The 13,328-nt window shown below is 27.8% G+C and overlaps 1 pseudogene; it reads left to right on the top strand.

Moving 5' to 3' along the window:
- The first annotated feature begins 12,263 nt into the window (after positions 1-12,263).
- On the top strand, positions 12,264-12,330 carry LOC136090412 (U2 spliceosomal RNA; annotated as a pseudogene).
- Positions 12,331-13,328: the final 998 nt, after the last annotated feature.

The following is a 13,328-nucleotide window of genomic DNA, read 5'->3' as shown; positions in this document are numbered from 1 at the left end:
AAGTTAACTGATAGATGTCACTGTTTTTAAATGCAATCACATACAAGTAGCAAAGGATACAATTATAATTGATAATATTTCATGATATAAATAACAATCACAATTTCTATTTTTATTGAAATGTTTTAACTGATAGATGGCATCTGAAAACAAAAATTATACTTATATTGTATTGTTAATAAAATTTATTACTATATACTATATAAATTCAATATATTGTAAAATTTTTTACATAAAGGATATTTAAAAATAGTAAATATTACGCATGTAAATTAAACACATGACAAAACTCAAAAATAATAACGAAAGAGTGACAGTAAAAGGAGTATTTTAATAAGCCACTGCCAGCTTCAAGATTTTACAAGAGTCACCCTGGAATTCTTTCTTATCCTATAAATATATAGACTTAAAGAAAAATAAACTTGCAAAAGTTGATAATCATTTAGAGATATCAATTTAAGTAAATTTGTAATCACGTAATTACGTGACGGGACGAAAGGCGTTATAGTTTATAATATCGAAACATAATGATTAGAAAAAAAAACATAGTTTGCAGTAATTTTAAGCAAATTCCTTTTTTATTTTAATAAGAATAGCTTAATTTCATTAAAAAGAATAATAAACTTTGAACAATTGTTTTTGCAGATTTCTTTTGATTAACTAATTTATCATTTGGATTTTTACAAAAAAAACAACTTAAACACTCGTCAAGATTTCACTAGACTTGCTGTCTTGAAAAATAAATAAAATACTTTACGCTTAAGAACTACTTTTCAAACTGTAATGTTTATTTCAAAATTCTGAAGCGTGGCATATGATTTCTATTTTTAAACAAACGCGCGCAAGCCTCTCTTTCAAAACTAACGACTTAGATTGCGCTATTCTGAGGTATTGCCATAGTCATAAAATACATAGCCTGGCCAGATTAAGAGCGCTATTGTTCATCTTATTGTTAGCCTTTTTTTAGAACTCAGCCTGAGTTGAAATGAGTGCACACTCTTTGTGAACGAATGCGCATTAAGAAGAATATATACAAGAAGATTATTGATTTATCTTTGATTTTGGCAAATGCCTTGTCTTAATTGTTACATATATGCTTTTGGAACTTCTCGATGAAATATAAATTTTTTTTTTATTTGAAATAACTTCTTTCGATGATGTTTATAACAAAGAACCAAAAAGAAAAGTTTTAACAAATTACAAAAAAAAAATATGTCTTTAGTGATAATATGTTATAAATAAATAAAAAATATGATTTCAGATAATTTTTGTTTGGATCAACAGGGTTACTACCTTCAATAAATTAACCAGTTAAGAGCTTTTCATTGGTAAATCCTTTTTTAGTACTTTTTCATATTACTAAAGCTCTACTCAAAGAAATCAACTTTTTTTCTAAAGCAGATAAAAGTCAATATTTAAATATTTACATTTAAAAAGGTCAATGTTTAATACAGTTGTATCTAACCTTATTTTATTTTAAAAAATTATCAATGCTATTTTGTGACTATTTTAGTAGCCTCAAATATTATAAAAACATTATTTGGTATAAAATAAAAAATAAAACTTTTTTATCTTCAAAACAAGAATGTCATAAGGTTTAATTGTTTATTCAATGTGTATATATATATATATATATATATATATATATATATATATATATATATATATATATATATATATATATATATATATATATATATATATATATATATATATATTTATATATATATATATATACACACACATATATATATATATATATATACGCAAATGTATATATATATATATATATATATATATATATATATATATACACACACATATATATATATATATATTTTAAATATCTTCTTTCGATGATGTTTCTAACAACAGAAAAGTTGTACAAATTATAAATAAAATTATAAATTAAAACTTTTTCTGAATGCTAGTTCTGCTAGTATTTAAAAAAAGCATCAGATAATAAAGACTAAAAAAATTTTGATTTACTCTACAACTTTTTAAGCCAACAATTAAGTCAACTTTGCCAACTTTTTGACTAACATATTCTTTGATAAAAGTACTAAAAACGTGTTCACTAAAATATTGAAACATTGAAAGTATTTTTTTCTTTTTCTGTTTTCTAAAATTGATTGGCAATATCATATCCTACAAGAGGTTTAGATCTGTGAGAAAAATCCTTTTTGATTTGCAACTATAAGTTTTGGATAAAAAACGTCAACTTCACAATAACTTTTATAACTTCTTTTTATTAACTCGAATGATAGCTTCGTATCATCATGTAAAAATATATACTTTAAAAGCTCATCTCTGATATGTCAATGGCGGTAACGACTGTTTATAACAATAAGAATGCTTTTAGAAATAAAGTTGATGAACTTATATGTAGAACACGTTTGCTTAATATCAATCTATGCATTTATTTGCTGCGTTGAAGAGACACTATTTGAATGCTGTTTTGTGGCGTTTGAATTTATGCTCCGACTTTTTATCATACACTAGTGAAATTTAACTTGGTTGAAGCGTTTTTGCTCCCAATTTTAATAAGAAAAGAACTGAAATTATTAAAAAACTTGAGTTTTCAAAAAAAATATCTGATTCTAGATCTAATATGAAATATTCGAAGCACTGTTAAGTTCACCATTTTTATCTGTTAAGTTCACCATTTTTTATATTTTTGTGCACTTATTGGTAGTCTGGGCACGATAAATAAACTATTTTCAACAAAAATTCAAAATTTTAATTTTTAATGTTAAAAAACAATTGAATCTTGCGAAAACGGCCCAACTGGCCGGACTATCTGATATTATGACTACGGTATTGCTGAGCCTGTATAGGGTTTCAAAAAATGCGTCCGGGTCGTTGTTATTGTTCAGAAGAAGTGTGTTTTCTTTATCAAAAATTTCAAAAAATTTTGTTTCCGTCATTGCTATAATTAAAAATTTACCTGTTTAAAAAAAAAAAATTGAATATATTAAGATAATATATAAATATATATATATATATATATATATATATATATATATATATATATATATATATATATATATATATATATATATATATATATATATATATATACATATATATATATATATATATATATATAATATATATATATATATATATATATATATATATATATTTACATATCTTATTATATTTAAAATTAATAGTTCTTCAGTTAGAAACCTATTTTCGAGCCACCATATAGATTGGCTTAAATTATTTTTCTATTAATGTTATTTTTATGTCGTTGCTTTATAACTTAGGCAATTTTTTATTTATGGTTATTAAGCTTCTCTTAGATGTCCTAACTGTTTTATCGCAAAGCATCGCGGATGAGCATTTAACATGAACGTTCGCGTCAACTTCCTTACTAATGCTGGGACTGTTGGTTAAGAGCCAAAACTTTAACCACTGCACCACGGCTGCAATCCACAGCTGCATTTCGAAAATTGTATTACTGAATAACAGCGTTTCTTAATGAAAGATATTCTGATTTAATTTGCTAAAATACTACTACTTAAGGTTTTAATCCTGACTCATTCTTTATCGAAATAATAGATAATATTACCCCCTTTTTAAAAATAACTCGGATACTTTTTTAATAAGTCGATCTAAGATTTTAATATTGACTTTTACTAAATATTTTTTTTTATAGCAATCGTTTCAAAAATTAAGGGATCCATGAATTTTTGGTGGAGGAAGGGGAAGGGTGTTGAAGTATTTTTGTATTTTGTACCACATTTGCGTCTCCTTAAAAAAAAGATCCTCATGTTTTAAGACATTTTAGAACTTTCAGATTCTGGTGGTGGTGATGGGAGGAAGGGGGGGGGGAATGCATACTTTATCCCCCCCTCCCCCATCCTTATTTCCCTGAGTCCGTCACTGACTATCCAATCTTAAAATTTGCATTTCTTTTATTTCGAAAGTTTTTATATAAAATGTAATTTACAGTTGTAAAACAAAGTATAAAAAATATTTAAAAAAACCTGCTTTAGAATTGTTTCAATAATTTAATTTCGATACCTTGTGACAATTTGGAATATGAAAAATTATATAAAAGTCATGGTGAATAGTTTTCTAGTCTTTAAACAAAACCTAAGGCCTTGGCTCTTTTTAAAATATTTAAAGTCCATTAAAACCCCTTAAAAAAAAAAAAAGGTGATTAAAATCGCACTAACTTAATTACGTCATTTTAATATAACATAAGTTAAACATGAGCAACAAAAAACACGTCAAAGTGTTTCATTTAAAAATCATATTTTGCCAGAGACAAAAATGCGTGAAGCCGTTACTAAAAAAAAGTAAAGCTTAAATTTCTAATATAAACTATTTTTGTTAGTCGTGATACACTTAACATAAATATTTAAATAAAGAAAGAAAAAGACCTTTACAAATATAACAAGTCTTCCAATAAAATGTCTCAATGATACTGTAAGAACTTTTTAAGAGCCTAATAAGGTGAAAAAAACGTATGTTTATATAATTGTAAATTAACTTACACCACAATATATTGTCACACGATTTATAAGTTAAATTAATTTAAACTATCATATTATTTAGTAACTATTAGAAATATTCTTAATACAAAAGTAGAAAAACTAATTTTTTTAGATTATTTTTAAAAACATTAAAAGAAATTGGCAAGACAAAAAATTTTTAAAAAATTCTGAACCACTTTTACGTTGAAAAGTTAAACATAAAATATTGAGTTAAAAATACATTTAGGAGTTAAACGCATTAGCGTTTAAGTCCTTAATGTATTATATTAAAAGCTAAGCGTGTTTGTGGCAACGATAGAAAAGAAGCAATAGCTTTACAATTGCACATCGAGGTACGAAGAAGTAATTGCATTCTTTTTTGTTTAGCTTTTTTCCTTTGTATCTCTTTTTTTTTTTTTTTTTTTTTTTTTGGTGTGTAAATATATACAAATCGCATGTTAATAACAAGAAATATATGTAGCAGGGGCGAGAAGAAGACAATTATGTCTTATCGCCAAGCCCGTTGATAAACTCTGTAAATATAAAGTTTAAAATAAGCACTTCCGTTAACTATATAAAATAAACTAATGTAAAATTGCTAAAGAAATAAATAAAACATTTATTGTTAAAAAATAACAAGAAGCGCTATTTACTTAAACATATTCATCTAAAAGCATGGAAAAATTTATTTTTTAATATTATAAAATCATGAATTAATTTTTATAATAATAATAACAATTTTTTTTTAAGTAATAATATTCAGATCACAAAACCAAAGTCTAAGGATCGAAAAGTAAGAAGAATAACAACACATATAAAACAACAAAAACATAAATAAATTTGAAAAGTAACCAAAAGCATTTAATTAAACGTTTCTAAAATTAATATATTTTTTATATAATTGATAGATCAATCATAAGGATATTTGCATTTTTAGAAATAGTTTTCTGGTAAATAGTTTTTTAGTTATAACTGTTTAAGTTTAGTATTAAACTCATTTAACAGTAATAGAGCGTTTAAGTTCAGTTGTGAATATTTTATAACATGCCTTCGGTCCTCTAATTGAAACTGAAAACTAAGTTGCCTTAAAATAACTTTTGGGTTGAATATAGGTGTTACTTGAATATCTAGTTAAGTATTCATTCTGATTTGTTTTGAATAAGAGATTAAAAGTTTTTAGAATAATACTTTTAATAATTTTGAACATAAAAATTAGAAGACGATAAATATTTATTTGGTAGATATTTAGTATATTTAACTTTGTAAATAAAGGTTGGCAGGGTTAGAGCGGCATTCATTGGATATAATTCTGGTTGCATGTTTTTGCATATTAAAGAGTTTTTTTGATTTATTTTTATTGGTACTACACCATGCAATATTAGCGTAATTAAAATAGGAATGAATAAAAGAAAAAGAAAAGAGTTTTAAACAACTTAAATTCAAAACTGCCCAATAAAGTAGGCCAATGCTCCTTGATATTTTACCTTCAATATATTTCATATGATCTCTCCCATGGCCGTATTAAGGCGGGAGCGGATGAGGCTGCAGCCCCAGGCCCTTATAAAAAAAATAGGCACTAAGGCCTGTGAATTTTTTTTTTTTTTTATTTTTTTTTTTTTTTAGGGAACCAGATAAATATTCCTATGTTTCTCAGTTTTTTTAAATCAATTTATTGGGGGCTGCGGAGGCGTTGTCAATAAATAAATGAATAGAGATATACTATATCTCTATCTTCGTATATTTGGCGGAATTTTGGTATTCGCAAATATTTTTTAAATTATCTTTCCGCATAAAGATGTTTTGAGATTCAAGTTATTTATGTTTCCATCTATGTCCGCACAACTATCAGTTTTTAAAAAACACGCTAAAAAAATTAACTTCGTGACATAAATTTTTTAATTAAATAGGTTTTATAAGAGAATGCTTTTAAAACATTCGTTGATGTAAAAACCTTTTAAAGGAAAAACAATTATATTAGTGAATGATTTTAAAGCACTCTCTTATAAAACCTATTTGATTAGAAAATTTATGTCACGAAGTTAATTTTTTAGCGTGTATTTAAAAAACTAATAGTTGTGCGGACATAGATGGAAACATAAATGAACTTGAATGTTCTCAAACATTAAAACATCAAAATTTTTTTTATTTTATTTTATTTTATGATCACTTCCGTTACCGCAAAAAATTACAGCATTGCTCATTCGTTTACAAAATTAAAATAAAAAATGAAAAGGAGCGGCCTGAGCGGTTGGGACAAAACGCAAAAAAAAGAAGAAGAATGAGATTCAATTAAATGAATTATTGAACAAAAATAAAAAAATGACTGAGTTTCGTAATACTGCAAGTAGTGTCTCGGTATCAGCTGCAGCGAGAGCGAGTTCAAATTCACTAACTATGTCAATAATGTCAGCACCAGTTCCAGGTAGTGCTAATAGTTAGAACTCAGCTACAGCGAGTTCAAACTCATTTATGTCAGCACCAGTTCCAGATAGTTCAGCGAGTTCAAACTCATTTATGTCAGCACCAGTTCCAGATAGTTCAGCAAGTTCAAACTCATTTATGTCAGCACCAGTTCCAGGTAATTCTAATAGTGTCTCAGCAGACTCAGCTACAGCGAGTTCAAACTCATTTATGTCAGCACCAGTTCCAGGTAGTTCAGCGAGTTCAAACTCACTATGTCAGCACCAGTTCCAGGTAATTCTAATAGTGTCTCAGCAGACTCAGCTACAGCAAGTTTAAGCGTCTCAACTATCTCAGCAGTGTTACCCCTGGCTCTGACGACCCACACTGTCAACACCGATGTGGCTGAGTGGATTATAACCGACGACCTGCGTGAGTATTTCAGTAAAAGTGCAGATGGGTTTTTATCATGCCAACATATGGATAGCGATTTTAAATTATCTACTAAAGTACTGCCTGGTGACACTTTTAAGTTTAAACGACAGTGTACAAAGTCCCTTTTTTTCCGGGAAAAAGTGAATGGTGAGAAAATTAAGAGAGACTGGATTTGCTATTCCCCATCAACTAGTAAGGTTTTCTGCGCCCATTGTAAATTATTTAATTCAAAATGTGGAATTGGAGCATCTGCTTTGATGTCATCAGGTTATGATGATTAGAAACACGCTGCAAGAGACTTAGCTCGCCATGAAACAAGTGAAACCCACATTCAATCAATTGAAACCCTTTAAACACGTAGGAAAGCTGGAGAGCACATTAGTAAGAGGCTCACGAGCAATTTGAATCAGAGAAAAAGTACTGGAATGACATACTGTTGCGTATAAATTATAGGCTAAAATTATAAATATTATAAAAAAAATGCTCTAAAACATACCTAGATTGTGTCCTTTTATTAGCAAGACTGAAAAAAAAAATTTTGGGAGGCAGCTGACCCTCCTACTTGGGGAGTCTGGGGCTCCCCAAATCCTCACAGCTAGGGGCCTCCGGCCCACTGACCCCCGGGTTAAGCCTCGCTAACGCTCGGCATTTTTACCTTACCGCCACATTAGGCCCTCCTATACTTACAGCCCCAGGCCTAAAAATGTCCTAATCCGGCCCTGATCTCTCCATGTTACATTTTCGTTAAGGAGTACTCCTACAAAATTTAATGAAACTTCTTATTTTATTTCGCAATTGTTAATACAAAGATTTGGAAGTTTTAATGGAATTTCGTCTCGTTCATGATTTTATTAAATTAAGAGATAATTTGTTTGCTGTACACCAATCAGCAAAGTATAATAGTTCTGTGTTTACAGTTTTAAACAACATTTTTATATCACTGTGAGCATAAAATAGATTTGTATCATCTGCAAACAAAATTGTGTTTAATACATTACAAGATTTGCTTAGATCATTGATATATACTAGAAATAAGGGCGGTCCTAATGTAGATCCTTGTGGTGGTACTCCAGAAGATATATTCATGTTGTAAGTTTTTCCAAAATTATGAGAAATATATGGCTGTCCATTTGACAGGCAGCTTTTAAACCTTAAAAGGTTCGAATGTTTAATGCCGTAGTTTTTTAATTTGGTTAATTAAAGATGGTTTACAGTGTCAAAAGCCTTGTTGAGATCAATAAAAACGCCTAACGTATATTTGTTTTCATTAAAAGATTTAAGAATATCATGAAAAACATGAACAATTGCATGATCAGTAGAGTAACCTTTTTTGAATTTTGAATTGTTTATTATAAAGAATGTTATAATTATCTAAGAATAATACAAGAATGTCCTAATATTTTTGAGAAGCATGGTAGTATTGAAATAAGTCTATAATTTGCGATACAAGTCGCATCACCAGATTTAAGAACTGGTATCACGCTTGCAACGTTTAGTTTATCACGAAAGATTCCTTGTTCTAAAGAAAGACTGAAAATGTGCAAAAGCGGAGTTTTTAAACAAAATATTGATTTAATTATTATATTGCTACTTTCATCATTAACTCCATTATCTTCATTTGATTTTAATATATTTACAGCATCAAGTAGTTCTTTTTCAGATAACTTCATATTCTCTTTAGAGTATTATTAGAAGTTAAGTATGATTCAAAGCTAGCTCTACTGTTTTTTATTTTTAAGGCCAAACTTGGGCCCGTATTAACAAATGCATGATTGAAAGAATTAGCGAATAAAGAATCATTAGTATTTTAACAATTATTTGAGTTTTTTGGGAAATCCATTTGTGCTTATGATTTTTTTACCTATCACCTCTTTCCTTATGCGCCACAATTTTTGTACATCATTTTTGTAGTTAAGTAACTGATTAGTATAATATTGCCTTTTTGAATACTTTATAACTGTTTCGAAACGCCGTTTGTAGTTTTTATATTTTGTTTCGTTTTTATAAATTCTGTTTTTAATAAACTTTTCGTATAAGCGTTGTTTTTTTGTTTTTTTATGACTTTATTATTTGTGTTGTTATGCAAAGAATTTTGATAAACTTACTAATAATTGGGAAAGCTTCATTATAGTGCCTTTGAAATATCGTAAGCTTCCTCTGCTGTTTTAATTTTTAAAATATTTTCCCAATTTGTTGTGGATAACAGATTGATAAAAGTATATAGGGATTATTTATTATTTATTCGCTTTTTAATTTTATTTAATCCTGATTTTTTGTTAATATTTCTTTGTGAATTTATAAACATCGGAAAGTGGTCTGAAATGTCAGTAAATATTATTCTAGTCTTAACTTTTATGTTTTTGGATTTGTTGATTATGATTTGATCAATTAATGTAGCACTATTTTTTGTTATGCGTGTTGGTTTGTTTTTTGTTGGAATTAAACCATTTTTGAAATACAATATTGGTAAAATTTTTGACGCTTTTATTTTTTTCATAATTGAGCAAGTCTAAATTGAGATCACCTAAAAATTAGATAAGTTTGCCACAAATATCATTTTTTGTAATTAAACATTTAAAGTGTTTCTTAAATAGGAAAATAAATTTAAAGAAATGACGAAACAAATTAGATTTAAAGCAACTAGTGCAGATGATGAAAAAAATAAACTAAGGCAGCTTGAGGATAGGCAACGCAGAAATAATTTGCGACTTGAAGGTCTTCCGGAAAACAAAGCTGAAAGTTGGGAAGAATCGGAGGTAAAAGTTTTAAAATTATTTGAAAATAATCTTAATTTAAAAGGAATTGTCATAGAACGCGCTCATAGAACGGGAAAAGCTGATCCAAAAAAACCTCAAGCAACTGTGATGAAATTACTAAGCTATAAAGATAAAGTTAAAATTCTTAAAAATGCAAGAAAATTGAAAGGAACTGGGCTGTATATCAATGAAGACTACTCGCTTGATACTTCGATTTTGAGGAAGAAATTGTTTGAGGAAATGAAGAAGCACAGAACGAATGGTATGTACTTTATAGTTGTTTATGACAAACTTATTGTTAGGGATTTAAAAAAAAAAATAAAAACGCTTAGTTGTATTTTTGTATTTGCAAACATGTTTTTTGTTTATATATATATATATATATATATATATATATATATATATATATATATATATATATATATATATATATATATATATATATATATATATATATATATATACATTTATATATATATATATTTTCAATTTGTTTATTTGCATAATCATTTATTTGAATATATATTTTAAATATTATGGCTGAAGAAACCGCTTTTCAAAACAAAGAATCTGAACCTTTTCAAGTAACTAAAAATATATTATTAGACAATTATTCAGACGCAGATGCCATGCAAAATTTTCATAGAAATAATGAGATAATGTTAAATAATAGCCTTTATTATAACTCAGATATTTCAACTCTTACTGATGACCTAGGTCTTGGTGAATTTTCAATACTACATTTGAATATAAGGAGTATTCGAAAAAATTTTGAGAAATTAAAACAATTTTTATTTAGCTCCAAACTTAATTTTCTAATTATTTGCCTTACAGAAACATGGTGTCTGGATAAGGAAGTTGAAAATGACTCTGATTTTCAACTTGGTAATTTTAAGGTTGTCCATCAAGTTAGAGACTCTGAAAAAACAGGCGGAGGAGTGTGCGTATTTGTGCATAACTCGTTAACTTTTAAATTACGCATGGACCTTTGTTTGGTGACTAATGATTGTGAATTTTTAACGATTGAGGTTATAAATAAAATCCATAAAAATATAATTCTGAATGTTATATATAAACCACCTTCTGGCAGTATAAAAATGTTTCTTAAACAATTTAAAAGTTTAATTACAAACAAAGACATTAGTGGGAAATGCACATACTTTAAGTGAGATTATAATTTGAACGTACTGGAATATGACGCAAATAAAAACGTTAGAAGTTTCTACAATATTGTATCAAAGTAGTTTTAATAATAAAGTAGTTTTATTGATCTATTAAAGTGGAGCTATCTTTTGTAATTCTAGTAGGTTTATTAATAGTTGGAATTCCAACTATTAATAAACCTACTAGAATTACAAAAGATAGCTCCACTTTAATAGATCAAATTATAACTAACAATTTCTCGAACATAAAAATTGAAACTGGAATACTTGTAACAGATATTTCAGACCATTTACCAGTTTTTATAACAAAGTAAAAATTTCTGAACGAATAATTAATGACGTTTCCATTGTTCATTTTAAAAGCCTTTTATCTTCCACAGATTGGGGACCGGTCCTGAAAACTGCAAATATTAATATTGCTTATAACAGTTTCAATCAGATATTTCAAAACAACTATAATGAAGCATTTCCAAAAATTATAAAACTTATTAAAAAAAAACATTTCAAAATCCGTGGATAACACCGGGTATCATAAAATCATCAAAAAAAAACAACGCTTCTATGAAAAGTTTATTAAAAAAAGAACCTTTGAAAATGAGTCGAATTATAAAAACTGCAAACGACTTTTTGAATCAATTATAAAGTCCTCAAAAAAATCGTACTATACTAACCAGTTAATAAAATTTAAAAACAATTCACAAAAAACATGGCGTTTAATAAATGACGTCATTAATAAAAAAAAACGAAAAAAACTCATTATAAATAACTGCGAAATTTCCGAAAAAACTCATTATAAATAACTGCGAAATTGTTAATGAATTTTTAATTGCTCAATCGTTTAATCATGCGCAAATTTAGCAGCAAAAATTAAACTTAATAAATCTGATTTTAAATCATATCTAACCGCTAATAATACCATAATGGAAAATAATAAGTTAATTGAAAAAGAATTATTAAATGCTGCCTCTAATTTAAAACCAAACAAAGATCTAGGCGTTGACAATGTTTGCAGTAATGTAATAATCGCTTCTCGGCCTAATGGCTAAGATCAAGTGTAGTATCTGTTCTTATTTCGGCTCCGGACCATCTCTCAATTGGTTTCGGTGTTGTTAGAAAGCAGAAACAGCACAAGATCAAAACCGTGACAGTCGATAGAGGTTCTTGGCGTAGTCGCCTTTTCCGTGTCTCCTTCTACGTCCGGAAATCTCAAAGCGTTCCGTCCACTCCGGACGTTAAATGGAGATAAACCATTAAGTTGGCGCTGCTCAGTTTCGGCTGAGTGGCAACTAAACCCTTAAATGGGCATAAACAAACCCTTAAATGGGCCAAACAACCCTTAAATGGGCTAAAAAACCCTTAAATGGGACAAAATATGGAGTCTCGGCTCCTAAATAACACCGCCTTCTAGGGCCCTGTGTAAGTCTGGTTTCAGCTTCAGGTCACTCTAGTTGGTTGGTAAAAAAAAAAAAAAAAAAAAATGTAATAATAAAATCAATTTTTTAATTTAAAATCTCCGCTCATGCATATTTTTACTTTGACTCTTGAACAAGGAATCTTTCCTGATAATTTTTAAACTTGCAAGGGTGGTACTAGTCTTTAAATCTGGAGATGATACCAGCATTTCCAATTACAGACCAATCTCAATACTACCATGCCTTTCAAAACTATTAGTATCATAGACTATTTACCTTTCTAGAAAATAAAAATATTCTTTATAACAAACAATATGGATTTAAAAAAAGTAACTCCACAGATCAAGCAATAATTCATCTTGTTCAAATAGGAAACAATACATTTCATTTAGCTGCGGAAAAACTGATAATATGAATATAAAATGTGGTGTTTCACAAAATTCAATTTTAGGACCACTCTTATTTTTAATTTATATTAATGATTTAAGCAAATCTTGTAAGTTACTAGACACTATTTTGTTTGCGGATGATACAAATTTGTTTCACGCTTGTCACGATATTAAAATGTTGTTTCAAATGCTAATTCAGTTAACATGGAGCTCATAAAACTCACATATAGGCTTAGTGCAAATAAATTATCAATTAATTTAGATAAAACAAAGTATTCTTTTTTCC

The sequence above is a fragment of the Hydra vulgaris genome, chromosome 13 (assembly GCF_038396675.1).
Source record: "Hydra vulgaris chromosome 13, alternate assembly HydraT2T_AEP".
NCBI classification, from domain to species: Eukaryota; Metazoa; Cnidaria; class Hydrozoa; order Anthoathecata; family Hydridae; genus Hydra; species Hydra vulgaris.
The sequence above is the reverse complement of the archived record's forward strand: the minus strand, read 5'-3'. Positions and strand labels throughout refer to the sequence as shown.